Source organism: Lissotriton vulgaris, chromosome 2_1 (genome assembly GCF_964263255.1).
Source record: "Lissotriton vulgaris chromosome 2_1, aLisVul1.2, whole genome shotgun sequence".
Lineage (NCBI taxonomy): Eukaryota > Metazoa > Chordata > Amphibia > Caudata > Salamandridae > Lissotriton > Lissotriton vulgaris.
Window position 1 is genome coordinate 1,349,722,366 of NC_141687.1, and position 13,243 is coordinate 1,349,735,608.

General features: G+C 45.7%; 1 protein-coding gene across 1 annotated transcript in view; it reads right to left on the bottom strand.

Annotated features, from left to right (window-relative positions):
- Positions 1 to 13,243, bottom strand: part of PTPN4 (protein tyrosine phosphatase non-receptor type 4) — a 1,255,365-nt gene that overhangs the window by 563,245 nt on the left and 678,877 nt on the right. The window lies entirely within an intron of this gene.

Consider the following 13,243-nt stretch of genomic DNA (forward strand, 5'->3'; position numbering starts at 1 on the left):
GACCAAAGCCATCGGGTATCACAGCGCTTTACATAGCACCAGTTTAGTTACAGAAGGGCGCATCCATTTTTGTTAGGCACGGGGAGATTAGGTGATTTGCCACGAATCACAGGATGTTCAGCGTTGTTGCCGAGACTTGAACCTGAATCACAGGATATTGAGCGTGTTGCAGAGACTCGAACTAGGTGCTCCAGCTTCGAGGTCGACCACTCTAGCTCTAAGGCTACATCCTCGTCTTAGACAAGGACACCCCGGGCGAAGGCTGTAGTCGCATTCGTTCCCCTGGTGCCATACATTGCCATGTGCTTGTCATGTGCTTAGTCCTACCTTCTTCTTCACCGCGCCTGAAGTCTGCCCGGCAACAGGCTATTTTTAGGATTCTCCGCTTCCAGTATGTCCAGACATGCGCAATAGAGTCAATGACCGTTACTAATTGGTTCCAGATAGGAATGTGTTTACCAGTTATTGGAGACTGTTAACTCCGCCCACTCATCGATTGTGCCTTCCAATATGTCCTTGTATGGTCATAAAACTGCTCTTGTCTTTTGTACCGCCTTCTCTTGAGCCCCCTCATTGTTAATAAAAGGGGCCATGTGCTTTAGTTCGGTGTGCTACTCGATACAATACCGAAGGGTGTTGTGTGGACTGTAGTACCACCTTTAAAGGTTTATTAAACTTTGCTTTTGTATTTTCCAGTTTCATTGCCAACTTCTTCCTAAGGTCTGAAGACTCTGTGCAGAGAAGGGCGAACACCTGCACTAAGTAGGTTTAGCTGAGTTTTGCTTACAACAAATTGGCGCCAGACACGTGGGGCTCTTCGGCGACTCGGATGCCCGAAGGAGCGGTCGTGACGAAGGATTGGAATCTCGCTGCGGACGCGTACGCATGCCAGAGGAGACCCGAGTCTTGGCATCCAAGGCGTTTTTTCCTTTCTTTCCGATCTGACCATCCAGGTGGTGCCGGTCCTCGACTGAGATCTCTTCTGTTGGCTTGCCGTGCAGTGGCCGTTTGGTCGAATTTAGAACTTGGCAGTTGGGGACTGGAAACCCTGTCAGTGGTAAGAACCGTTGTACGGTACTTGCTGTGGGTTTTGGAAGCCTGCGAGTGGCAAGGCAGTTTTAGGATACACTTGCTGTGGCAATTTTGGAATGACTAGTCACTGATGTGTATGTGTATGTGTAATATATGTGTTGCAACACATATAGGCAGGTAATGAGGAGACTTTTCTCCATAATGCGATTTTGATTTGAACGCACAACGTATTACAGATACCTTAAGTGCTACTTTGATGATAATGCTGCATATTCTGCACTATTTTTGGCATGCCGAATTTTAGCGCACTTCGTAGGATGTGCTGCTTTTGTGGAAATAACCGGTTAAAACTTGAGGAATCGCATCCGGCTCCTCCAGAGGGGACGCCTCATAGAGATATGCATTTCAAATATGGTCTTTCTTCTATAATGTACAGCACGTTGTGGAGGAAATACACGCGAAAGGATCCTGAGTTATGTTGGCCGAAGTATGGGTCTTTTGATATGCGAAAAATTGAGAATGTGGAACAGTGTATGTTTAAGCGGAAAATCTAGACAAGATATGTTTGAGAGTGCGCGAATGTGGGTGAAAGAAGTACGTGAGCGTGAGAAACGTGAGCAAGCGCTGATTGAGAAAGAGCAACGAAAGAATGTGTATGAAAAAGCGCAAGAATTGAGAAAAAAGGAGGCGAAAGAGTTGGAAGAGAGACAGGAAAAGGAGCGCAGATTACAGATATCTGACCAATATGCTGTTCGACAACCTCTTTATCCTGTCCTTAATAAACCACAAGATGATTTTTCTTTGTTAGATCGTCCTCCGCCTCCATATATCGTTCCGTCCGCTCCAACTGGCGATGATGAGGATTCCAGTACAGATTGAACGAAACCAGATACCCGCTCCATAATTTCGGTCGACCGTGTTGCTGAACTTAGGAAAATGGCTCGCCAGTCACTTAAAGATACTATTTCTGTTTAGGATATTTTAGAGACTTTTAAGGGTTGGCAAGATAGAGAGCAGATATATTTTACTGAACATTTTGCAGAAGAAGTTGTTGATATGTTTCGAAAAGTATCTGATGTTCTCGAACCTGATGATGTGGCAATCGATTGTAAGCAATTACGTAAAGGTCCTTTTCCTCTTTCTCAGGTGACTGATACGATCAGGCGGCTGGTTAAACGTCGAAATAAGGTGCTTTGGCTACGGGAGGAGAAACGGAAAGCTAAAGCAGATGAACGAGCGGGATTGGTCGACGGGAAACAATCATCTATTTTCGAAACAGATAAGACCGCGATAGTGCATGCAAAGCCTATGCGAGAGGCCGCGCCTTTATATGTTCCACCTAAAGGAGCGGGTACCAGTGACGATAAATATTCTGTAGATGCAAAAGGGTATTTTATTTATAATTGGGTATATACTCCCTGGAATATAGCAGATGTTATGGCGATTAAAGCTGCATTGCCTGACCCGCGTAAAAATCCTGCCGCCTTTTATGAGGAAGTCGAGTGAGCCTTAAATTCTTGTACCATGACGCTGGCTGATATCGATTTATTTTTCAGGCTCATATTGCCGCCCGATATGTGGCGATCTGTGCGTAAAACAGATGATAGCACAGCGTACGGGGCATTGTGGAAGGAGATAGAGAGGGAAGATACGGACAGGGAACCAGCGCAAAAACCATGCCAATTGATTTTAGATCTTCCCGGTGCAATATTAGCTAAATTAAAAACGATTAGTTCCCCTAAAAAGATTGATTGGACTATTTTAGCATCTTGTAAACAAAAGACAGATGAATCGGTTTCAGATTTCTTCACACGTTTTGAGGAAGCTTTTCATGATTTTAGTGGCCAGTCGCTAACGGACGATACGGGCCGTCACTTGTTTGTAGAGAAGTAGGTTACGAATCTATTACCAGGAGTGGCTAGCCGCTTGAAACCCAGCGAAAGCTCTTGGACAACCTCTTCTCCGGCATCTGTCCTGACAATGGCTCAATATTACGAGCGTCAGGAACTTGAAGCGAAGGGCAATGAGGATAAAAAATCTAAAGAATTAAAAACAAAGGTTATGTTATCTCAGGTATATGGTTCACCTCTTCGAGGTAAAGATAGAGGCGGACGAGGATTTTCTAATTCCTCCGCTACTCGTTTCTCTTTGGCTACTGATCAATGCGCGTATTGTAGAAAATGTGGTCATTGGGCGGATGAGTGTCCTTTGTTGCGCTCACAGCGCTATGTCTGTGGCCGAGGATCCATGAGGAACCGCTCGGGGAACTCAGGACCTAGAGGTGCCATGAATGATCGTGCTAGGTTTGATTCTAATGTGCGGGTACAAAATGGGTTCAATACTTTTGATAGGCGCAACCAATACCAAATGTCTGATTATGCGCAGCCTGAGTCGCATGATTCTGCTTATGCATAGGATTGCGTAGGATGGGGTAAGGAATCAGTTGAAGTTCCAGTAGATCAGAGGGGTCCTTATGGTGCAGCACATGTTTTGGGTTCTACTGAACAGTTTATGGTTGATACAGGAGCTACTCGTAGCGCTTTGTCTAAACAATTGGTTCCGAGGGCTCCTCGGTCTGGCTTAACGATTACATCGATAGGGTTCGATGGAACACCTTCCCTTAGCCCATTGTCACAACAATTGCATTTCATGTTGATAAGTTTGCTGCTCCATGCCCGTTTTTGCTTTCTCCAAACACTCCAGATAATATTGTGGGTCTTGATATGCTCAAGTATTTCAGAGCCACAATACGATGTTCCCCTGAAGGAGTACGTGTGATTTTGAATGACAATTATCCAGTAACAGACAGAGTTTGTATTGTTCAAGAAGATATTGCATTAGCTTCCCTACCTAACACTCTGTGGGCTACTTCAGATACCGATGTGGGTCAGATGGTTATTCCACCAGTGCATATTAGTGTAAAGGAGGGAGCTGTGTTGCCACGCCTGCCTCAATATCGAATTTCAGAGGAGGGTAAGGAAGCACTCATACGAATTGTAGAAGATCTTATTGAAGTTGGAGTTGTTGAGGAAGTTCCCTTTAACATTTGAAACAGTCTGATCCTCCCAATTTTGAAGAACGACACTGATACTAGGATCTACAGATTTATTATTGATTTACGGGAGGTGAATAAGATAGTGGTGCCAAAATATCCAGTGGTTTCTGATATCACAACACTTCTTACCCTAGTTCCACCTACTGCAACTACGTTCTCTGTTATAGACTTGAAGAACGCTTTCTTTTCGATCCCTATTCATCCTGATAGCTGATATTTGTTCGGTTTCACTTTGAATAATCGATCGTATAGATTTTGCAGAGTTCCTCAGGGCTATACCGAGAGTCGTAGTATTTACAGCCAAGCATTGAAAAGACAGCTTGATTCCTTTGTTCTACCCGAGGGTGTGGCGCTCATTCAGTATGTTGATGATATTTTGTTAGCAGCTGATACCCCCGAACAATGCGAGAAATGCACGCTGTCTTTGCTTTCTTTCCTTACTTCACATCACCATAAAGTATCAAGAAAGAAACTGCAGTATTGTAGACCAAAAGTAACCTACTTAGGTCACCTTTAGTCTAATGAGGGGCGTGCACTCACATCAGATCGCATTCAAGCAATTCTAGACACACCAGTACCTTCCACACAGAAAGAGGTTTGAGCATTTTTAGGTCTTACTTCTTTTTGTAGGCAATGGATATTAGGATTTTCATATATCGCTAAAACCTTGTTAGCACTCTTGACAAAAGATACTCCAATACTCCTCCCTTGGACAGATGAATGTGAGAATGCTTTCCGACAGTTACGACAAGCCCTTTACTCAGCACCAGTGTTAGGTACTCCAGATTACACGAAGCTCTTTACATTGTACGTACACGAGAGGGATGGATGTGCATTGTCAGTTTTAGTACAGACACACGGTGATAAGCAACTCCCTTGTGCATATTTTTCAGCAGTACTTGATCCTGTTGCTCGAGCGTTGCCTGGATGTTTTTGCTCGGTTGCAGCAACAGCTGTGTCAATACACCAGAGTGAAGGGATAGTCTTACCACATAAACTGTTGGTGTTGGAACCTCATGCTGTTGATGCTCTTTTGAATCAAACAAAGACGCAGCATTTAACTAGTGCTCGTCTGACAGGATATGAGCTGACGCTGTTGAATCCTCATATTATATTGAAGAGATGTGCAACGCTAAACCCAGCCACATTGTTGCCATTTCCAGCGACTCAGCCTGAGGCGCAGGAAACACACAATTGTATTTTTCTGACTGAGGAACAGATAAAAGGGTCGTATTGATTTGCAAGATACGCCCCTTCCAGATGTGGATGGAGAGCTGTGGGTTGATGGGTCTTGTCTGAAGTTACCGGATTGTACAACTTCAGCCGCATATGCAATTACTACGCTTCACACGATAGTAGTGACAGCTCGCATTACACAGAAGTCAGCTCAAGCAGCAGAACTAATAGCTTTGACACGAGCGTGTGAGCTAAGTACAGGATTGTGTGTGAATATCTATACAGATAGCCGCTATGCTTTTGGAGTGGCCCATGATTTTGGCCTGCTCTGGAAGGAAAGAGGCTTTCTGACATCGCACGGGATGCACATAATGCACGGAGAACTAGTCCATAATTTTTTGACTGCATTAACATATCCAAAGAAAATAGCTATAGTGAAATGTAGTGCGCACAAGAAAGTGACTGATAAGGTGGGACAAGGAAATGCTTTTGTAAACCGAGGGGCACGTGAGACTGCGATGCAGCCTGATACTACTTCTATGTATGTAGTGAAATCACAAGCTGAGCGGTGGCACAATGCCAGGAAAGAAGTATTAGAGATACAGAGGACCGCTTCTGACAAAGAACGAGAGCAACGGTCCATAGATGGAGAGTTGGATGATGAAGGTTGTTGGCGAAATAAACAGATCGATAGATGGAAGTTGCCTATAGCTTTTGTACAACCTATGGTTCAGATGGCATATGGGCTAGCACATGTTGGAGCTTCAGCAATAGTGAAATTGCTTACACAAGTTTGGGAGCATCCAGAAATTGCTAGCACAGCTAAGAGAGTAGTACAGTCCTGTATGATTTGCTTACGATTTAATCCTGGAAAAGGGACACAAACTCCAGCAGGAGGATTTGCTACACCGACAGCACCTTTTGAGGTTTTGCAGATGGATTATATTCAGCTTGAACGCTGAAATAATTTGAAATATGTCTTGGTGGTGGTATGTGCCTTTAGTAAATGGATTGAGGCGTACCCTACCAAAGACAATACTGCAATTACTACGGCAAAGGTGCTTTTGAAGGAATTCTTTCCTCGCTACGGTGTTTGCATATTTTTGTGGAGTGACAACGGACCTCATTTTGTAGGGGACGTTATAAAGTATGTCCTGAAAGGATTAGTGATTAAGCAGAAGTTTCATGCAGTATTCCACCCACAATCAGCAGGTTTGGTGGAAAGATACAATGCAACTCTGAAACTGAAATTAGCTAAAATACAGGCTTCTACTTCTCTGACTTGGCCAGATGCGTTGCCACTGGCATTGTTGTCAATCAGATCAGTGCCTCATTCTCGAACAGGTCTCACACCTTATGAGATCCAGTTTGGCAGGCCAATGAATATCTGGGGAATTCCTAAACGGAGTTCTCTGTATGATGTACCTTGTGTCTTAATGAATGACTATTTGGCACAATTAACTGATAACTTGGTTTCTATTCATCAACAGGTTCGAGAAGCACTTCCTGACAGATCCACAGGAGAGGGCCATAACCTCTGACCTGGCGACTTCGTCCTTCTAAAATTATTCGAGAGGTCAAGCAGTTTGGAGCCAAGGTGGCGTGGGCCAGAGCAAGTGCTACTTGCTACAAGAACAGCAGTTCGAGTCACGAATCGGAAGAATTGGGTCCACGGTACCCATTGTCACCGAGTACTCCTGACTTTGGTGGAGCCTGCTGTGTTGACCGACCACCGAGAGGTTCTGACTGCAGAGAGAGGTCGTGCTGTGACGCCTGACGGATCTGAGGAGTTCTTCCCGGACCAAACAGTCCCTGGAGCAACAAGATATAATTTGAGACCGAGAGAGAAATCTTCAGCATTATGAAAGTTGTCAGTGAAACGGAGAGCCGAAGTGGCAAGGGGGGGGGGGGGGGGGGGAATCAGCCCTGCATTAGAGTAGTGACACCTGTCTTGGCCCGTGGTGAAGAAATCAACGGCTACCCAGGGGTAAGAGCTCTGACAACTACTTTAGTTTCAGGAAGATTTGTTTTATGTTGTGACTAAGAATGGAAAAGAAGAAGATTTTTTGTGTTATAGGGTTCGTTGTTGCCTTGATGGTTGTGGCAACAATAACATGGTCTCTTGAGGAAACAACTCCTGCTTGTGAGTTGTTTGATGTTACTACACCTACACCAGAGGAGCATTATTTCTTTACGCTCCCATATCAAGAATTGAAACATCAACAATCTTATCTTAATAATACCTTCATTCAAATGCTACATCACACCCACATCGCTACTAATGCGATAAACTGTTGGATTTGTGGGATGATGCCTGCACATCAAAAGAAAGGAGGTACACCGTTTATACCTCTCCCTTTTTCGCATAATGGCTCTTGTCGAGCCTGGTATACTTTGCTCTTTGCGACTAGGAAGCCTACAGTGGGCAGACTGCTTTTCCGGTTAAATAAAGAGTGCCATCAAGACAAAGATGGGTATCCCCAAGCGAATGGAACTAAGTGGGAGTGGGAGGAATATCAACCAGACAATATTTCAACGCCATATATCTTCACCAACACGAGTATCTCATCTAATGCTGAACATTTTGTCATTTCTGTTACCCAAACGCAAGCAGAACTATGTGTACAGAGCATTGGACATATCCCTGTGGGGGTCAGTGATTGTATCACTGTATTGAATGTAGACGGTCTAAATAACAGTACCTTTTTAGCTTCACACAACACTTATTTTGTGTGTGGAACGCGTGGATTTTATCGATTGCCAGCCGGATGGACTGGTATTTGTTACGTGTCTTTTTTGTTGCCCCCTGTGTTTCTAGCACCTCCATTGTATCACCGAAATCTTAAATTGTTCAACAATATAACTGTAAATAGATACAAAAAAAACATTGACTACTGATAATGTTGATCAGACTGACACTAGCCTACAACAATATATAGATTTTAATTTAGGATTGTTCTTTTTTGTAGGTGCTGCATTAAATAGCAGGAAAGTGCGACGAGTGACTAGAGTAGTAGAAGCTGTTACAGATCAAACAGCTGCAGCTTTAGGAAATATTACTGAAGAATTACAGATTGCTAGAATTGTAGCTTTGCAGAATCGGATGGTGCTAGATGTAATGCTAGCAGATAGAGGTGGTGCATGTCCTGTTATAGGTAGTAGCTGCTGCATGTTCATACCTGAACATACCCCATCAGTGTAAAGCGATTAATAAACTTCATAAAACCACTGCAGACATTCACACAGAAAATGGTACATGGACTTTTACAGAGTGGCTTTGGACTCCGATTTCTGCCTGGGGCTGGAAAGTATTAACAGCCCTATGTATAATAATTGCAATAATTTTCACCTGCTGTGTCTGTATTCAATGCAGCCCGATGATTTGTTCTATGTGTGTCAATGCTTGTATACCAACTAAAAGTAATATTACAGAAGTCAAAATGCAGAATGATCTGAAAAAGGAGATAGCTAGTATGATGGCCATTGATGTAAGACATGAATATCTGGCTTTTCCTAGGAAGTCAAATGTCTTCAGCTAATGCTGAAAGGGTCGTCTGTTGTAAATCAACAACGATTAGATTAAGCATTAGCAGAAGACATGCTTTGTTTTGACCATTATCGTAACAAATGTGCAGACTCCATTTTAGATTTGTAGCGGCCATTTTGTACGCCATACATTGCCATGTGCTTGTCGTGTGCTTAGTCCTACCTTCTTGTTCACTGCGCCTGAAGTCTGCCCGGCAGCAGGCTATTTTTAGGATTCTCCGCTTCCAGCATGTCCAGACATGCGCAATAGAGTCAATGACCGTTACTAATTGGTTCCAGATAGGAATGTGTTTACCAGTTATTGGAGACTGTTAACTCCGCCCAATCATCAATTGTGCGTTCCAATATGTCCTTGTATGGTCATAAAACTGCTCTTGTCTTTTGTACCGCCTTCTCTTGAGCCCCCTCATTGTGTATAAACGGGGCCATGTGCTTTAGTTCGGTGTGCTACTCGATACAACACCGAAGGGTGTTGTGTGAACTGTAGTACCACCTTTAAAGGTTTAATAAACTTTGCTTTTGTATTTTCCAGTTTCATTGCCAACTTCTTCCTAAGGTCTGAAGACTCTGTGCAGAGAAGGGCGAACCCTTGCACTAAGTAGGCCTAGCTGAGGTTTGCTTACAACAAGGGGGCTGCTTCTTCGCCAAGGCATAACAGATTTTAATGCAGAGAACAACCCAGTGAGAGATGGTTCTTTTCTGCACTTCCTTTCCCTTCTTTGCTCCCACAAAATCCACAAAGAGTTGGTCATCCACCTGGAACTCTTTAATGCGGTCAAGGTAGAACGACAACGCTCTTTTTGGGTCCAGTCGGTGGAGACGCGCCTCTTCCTTAGAGGGATGTGGGGGACAAAAGAAGGAGGGCAAAGTAATGGATTGGCCTAGATTAAATGGGGTCACAACTTTTGGTAAAAATGATGCCCCGGTGCAAAGCACCACTTTGTCCAGAAAGGACATAAGATAAGGAGGCGAGCTGGACGAAGCCTGCAATTCACTCACCCTCCGGGCCGATGTAATCGCCACTAAGAAGGCTGTTTTGATGGTCAACAGCCAGCGGGGGCAATTGCGCAAAGGCTCGAAAGGAGCACTCATCAGGTAAGTGAGGATCAAATTAAGGTCCCATTGAGGCATACTAAGGGCGAGGGTGGAAATGAATGAGCCAACCCTTTTAGAAATCTATTCACAATAGGAGATTTAAAGAGAGAAGGCTGGTCTGGCAGCCACAAAAAAGCAGACAGAGCAGAAAGACAACCCTTGAGAGTTCCCGAAGCAGATCCCTGCTGGGCAAGGGTTAGAATGAATAAAAAGGACAGTAGAAAGAGGAGCAGAAAGAGGGTCAATAGACCTCTCTGAACAGTATAAAAAAAATTCTGCCAACGGCAGGCATATACAGTCTTAGTGGAGGACCGCCTGAATAACATTACAATCTTCGGGAGGAAGGTCAAAAGCCATCAACTCTTGCTGCTCAATCTCCACACATGGAGGTGCAGAGTTGACAAGTTTTGGTGAAGAACCCTCCCCTGCTGCTTCATCAGAAGATCCTCCCGAAGGGGCAGTCTGATCGGAGGATCGACACTCATGCTAAGAGGTTCTGGATACCAGACTCCCCTTGCCCAATCCGGTGTCATAAGGATGACTTGGGCCCAGTCGCTCCTGATCTTCTTCAGAACCCTGGGCAGGAGTGGTATGGCTGAGAGGCATACAACAGGCATGAGCTTCTCTCACGATGAAACGTGTTGAAGAGTGATAGCCGCCTTGGAAACTCCAGCGCACAGTACTGCTGACATTGCACCTTCTCTCGGAGGTGAAAAAATTTAACCAAGGTTCTCCCCACTGCTGAAAGAGACCTTGCGCCACCTCCGACTGGAGATGACATTCATGATCCTGAAGGGATTGACGGTTGAGATAGTCTGCCCTGGTGTTCAGAGAACCTGCCAGGTGTTGAACCACCAGGGTTATGCCCTGCTGTTCCAGCCATGTCCAGAGACGCATGGCCTCTCGACAAAGGGTCCACGACCCCACACCGCCCAGCTTGTTGAATTACCACATGGAGGTGGTGTTGTCCGTGAACACCTGCACCAGCTTTCCCTTGACCGAGGGAAGAAATGCTTTCAATGCCAACCAAATCGCTTGGAGCTCCAACAAGTTTATGTGGAGCCCCGTCTCCGCCGGAGACCAGTGGCCCCTGATCTCCACCTCTCCCATTTGACCGCCCCATCCCAGAAGTGACGCATCCATCACAAATGTGAAATCTGGTTGGGGAAGGGAGAGAGGTCTGCCGCTGACCCAATCGCAGTTTGTTAACCACCACTGCAGATCTTTTGCAGTTCCTTCCGAGATCTGAACCACATAGGTGAGATTTCCCTAATGCTGTGCCCACTGGAACTTCAAGTTCCACTGCAGAGGTCGCAATCGCCACCTGGCATGTCTTACCAGCTGGATACAGGAGGCCATGCGACCCAACAGCCTCAGAGTCAACCTCACCGACATCCAGGAGAGAGGCTGAAAAATTGGAATCATAACCTGAATATCCCGGACTCGCTGCTCAGGAGAATAAGCCCAAAACTGCACTGTGTCCAGAAGAGCTCAGATGAAAGGGAGCATTCTAAGAAGGAGTCAACTGTGACTTAGGCAGGTTTATCAACACCACCAGCGAATGCAGGAGGTCCGCCGTAGTCTGAAAATTGGGAATCGAATGCCTGGGGCGAGGACATCAACAGCCAGGCGTCTAGGTAGGGGAAGACTGACACACCTAACCCGCGTAGATGTGCTGCAACCACCGCCATCACCTTGGTGAACACCCGAGGGGCACTGATAAGACCGAAGGGGATCACGGTAAACTGAAAGCGCTTGTGGCCTACCTTGAATCGCAGGTAACGCCTGTGGCCCGGCAGGAAGGGAATGTGAAAATACACATCCTGCAGGTCCAACGCCACCATCCAGTCTCCTTGGTCTAGGGCAGAAAAGACCTGAGCCAATATGAGCATTCTGATTTTCTCCTTTTTGAGGGAGAGATTGACGGTCTGAAGATCTAAAATGGACCGCAGCCCCTCCTACTTCATTGGAATCAGAAAGTAGCAGGAATAACATCCACTGCCTACTTCTGAAACTGGGAACCTTTCTATAGCTCCTTTGGCCTAAAGAGCTGTAACTTCCTCTTGGAGCAACTTTAATGATCATTCGCCAGCTGTTCTTGAGTTGGTGGAATAGGAGGAGGAAAAGATAGGAAAGGAAGAGAACAGCTCTCATGGACCATCTGCAAGACCTACTTGTCTGTTGTTATAGATCTCCAGCGGGGGAGATGATGACAAATTCTCCCACTCACTGGAGAAGTGTGGTCCTGCAGAATCAGCCTAGGCGTGCTTGGAGGCTGCTGCTGCTGTGCAGTGTGGTAAAGGACTTCTGGTCTCCATTCCGAGAATGGAATGTACCGCGTCCACGTACGGCTTGGGTAGTCTGAGCAGGACAGTGGCTAGGATAGGGCTGACACGGCTGGAAATCCCTTCTGTTGCCTTGAAAGGAGTGGAAGAGAGGCCCAAGGATCTGGCCGTTGCTTGAACCTGCCATGGCAGAGTCTGCCTTTTCCCTAAAAAGGCAGGTTCAATCAAAGGGCATGTCCATAAAATTGGTTTGGACATCTCCAGAGAAGCCAGTTGTACGAAGCCAGGCATGGTGCCTCAAGGCCACTGTCGTTGAAATCAACCTGTCCAGGGAATCGGTAATATCCAAACCACACCCTATGGTGAATTTTGCTGCATTTCTCCCGTCCTTGACAGCTTGGGAAAGCACAGCTCGGCCTCCTCCGGGACTTGTGGAAGCACTTGTGCAACCGTCTTCCAAAGAGAATGGGAAAAACTGCCCAATAAGCATGCCGTATTCACCGACCGCAATGCCAGACTGTGTCTCGCTTAGCAGTGTCGACTACCGGGTCGTGGACAACTTCATCGCTCACTCACTCACTCAAGGTCCTTGGGACTATCGCCCAACAGTCCGAACAGGACTTAGAATTGTGGTCGCGTTCAAGACCCCACAGACATACGTGGTGGGGATTGGTGACAAACATCATGCGGGAACAAGTCCTGCATGGTTTAAAAACTGTCTTTCTACCAGACATCCCTCGCACATAAAGTCCTATCTCAAAAATTTCAACAAAAGTTGAGAAAAAACCCTGTCAAAAATCGGCAGAGGGGTAGCTCCTACCAGATTGGCGCTTAACTGGTGCGGAAAGAAAAGAAAAGACATCCGCAAGCCTGGGTGGCGCCTATATAGGCACCGCAACAACATATCAGACAACGATGTCACGCGGAGCCGAATGGAGCCACCCGACATCGCACGCAAGAGGTATTGCTCAGCATAAGTTTCTTGATCCAGCCTGATGCCTGGGAAATTTAAAGGTAAGGAATCTGCAGCTAGAAGTCTCTTTCAGATATAATT